This window comes from Rattus rattus, chromosome 2 (genome assembly GCF_011064425.1).
Source record: "Rattus rattus isolate New Zealand chromosome 2, Rrattus_CSIRO_v1, whole genome shotgun sequence".
Taxonomy (NCBI): Eukaryota; Metazoa; Chordata; class Mammalia; order Rodentia; family Muridae; genus Rattus; species Rattus rattus.
This window is the reverse complement of record NC_046155.1, coordinates 61,285,704-61,287,812: the sequence shown is the minus strand read 5'-3', so window position 1 is coordinate 61,287,812 and position 2,109 is coordinate 61,285,704.

The following is a 2,109-nucleotide window of genomic DNA, read 5'->3' as shown; positions in this document are numbered from 1 at the left end:
TTCTGGGGATCCCCCTATGTTTAAAACCTGGCTTCTTCATTCATCACACACAATACTCACACTAATTTTGAAATGAAAAGAGCAGATTTGGGTTAATCTATGATCTATTTTTATGACTAGATAAGACTTGACTGTTGTCTTGTTGGGCTGTAATATCTACAGAGGGTGGTGAGAAAATGCTACAGAAGAAAATCTCTTCCCCAGTTGTCCCACTGTTGATGGGCAGAATATGAATTTGACCTTCCATACGAGTAGAAAACACCAGAAGAACACAGCCATCAGGATCAAGTAAGCAGGACTCCTAGGAGCTCACAGAGACTGAAGCATAAATGATAGTACCTGCATGGGTCTGCACTAGGTCCTCTGCCTATACGTTTGAGTTGTGTAAGCTTAGTGTTCTTGTGGAATTCCTAACAAAGGAAGTGAGGGTGTCTGACTCTTTTGACTGCTCTTGGGATACTTTTCTTCCTACAGGGTTGCCTTACCCAACCTTGATATGAGAGCTTGTGCCTAGTCTTATTGTATCTTGTTATATCATGTTAGTTGATATCCCTGGGAGGTTGGTTCTTTTCTGAAGAGAAATAGAGAAGCAGTGGATCTGGTAGAGAAGAGAGACGGGGGGCTGATGGGAGGAATGGAGGAAGGGGAACTATAATTAAAAGAAACAAACAACAACAAAACCCATCAACCCAGCCTTGATGGTTTTTAGCCATGCCCTGTCTGGTGCAAATGAGGGCTGGGATGACTGGGAATCACCTAGAGAAACCATTTCTATTGTCTGCCTTTAAGTATCATGGAAATAGCCAAGGGAAAGAAGGGGAGGGATATGATAGCAGGGCTGGAGGGGTAGATGCTTTCTCTATTAGTTTTTTTTTTCTTTTTTGACAAACCATGGTGTCTATAGACACTCAAGTTTGTGACCTTGGTGCGTATCTTCACATGGTCGAGCCTCAGCTTCTGAAGGTTTTCAAGTGAGGCTTGCTGAGATCTGGGTTACAAGTAGCCATGCGTGGTTGTTGAGAATTTGCTCCCCTCAAACTCTCTACCCAGATACCAGATTCTCCAGTGTCCTCTTAGGCATAAATGGGAACACTGTCAATCAAAATTAAATTCCCAAAAGAACCAGATGAAATTATGGAAGGAGGACTTGGGTGGACACAGCTCATCTCTCTGCTTCACAGTGTGTATGGCTGAGCAGTTGGAAAACACTTACAATTTTCCCCTCTGTATAACAGTATCACATCTGAGTAAGATACTACTATCTGACATGCCTATAGGAATGACAGGCATCAAAATATGGCTTGCTAAACCTAGTGCATATAAAAAGAATATTTATGGTTTTCCATAAGTGCTATTATCCTCTCTGTCATGCATGAAAAATATCCCACAGAAAACCTGCATTTGACTGTCGGATGCACCAGTGTATGGCATGCCCCAAGTGGCCAGTCCAGGCAAAACAGCAGTCATTGTCCACCAAAGTCTTATAGACGTCTTTTCTTTGCAGTTTATCTTCTACGATGGTACAAATACTGAGGTTCCTCCAAGATACTCTATAGAGGATGCCTAGTTTGATCCATATGAGAAGCCACAACTGATACAGGGGGAAGTTATCTTCCTGTGAAGATAGTGCATATTCTGCAGGGAGCTGAGGTTGTCTGAAAGTCTTGGGTCTAATCCAGGCTTTTCCCATCCAGGAATTCATGGTTTAACTGATCTCCTTTACACTGTTTTTTCTTCAACAACAAAGCCTCCTTCAGTTCACTAGACAGTCTCAATGTAGAGTGAGGAATCCCAGAATCCCACCTATCTGACATCATTAGTTGTTTCTGTTCTACATTCTTCAAGGGTCACAAACAGGAACCTTTCCCTTTACCAAAGGCCTTGTTTATCAGGCTTCAGCTGTTTGTTGTAACTATTCTGTTTTTACTTCTAAGTGTTCTAGGTGGATACCAGTGGAATGTGTTAGTTTTCAATGTGGTTCTTTAGCTTTGATCAGAAAATTCAGCACACATGCTATGGAATCAGTATTTTCTTGTGTTTAGCACAGACCTGTCACCTTCGGTGTGTTCTCTCTCTCTCTCTCTCTCTCTCTCTCTCTCTCTCTCTCTC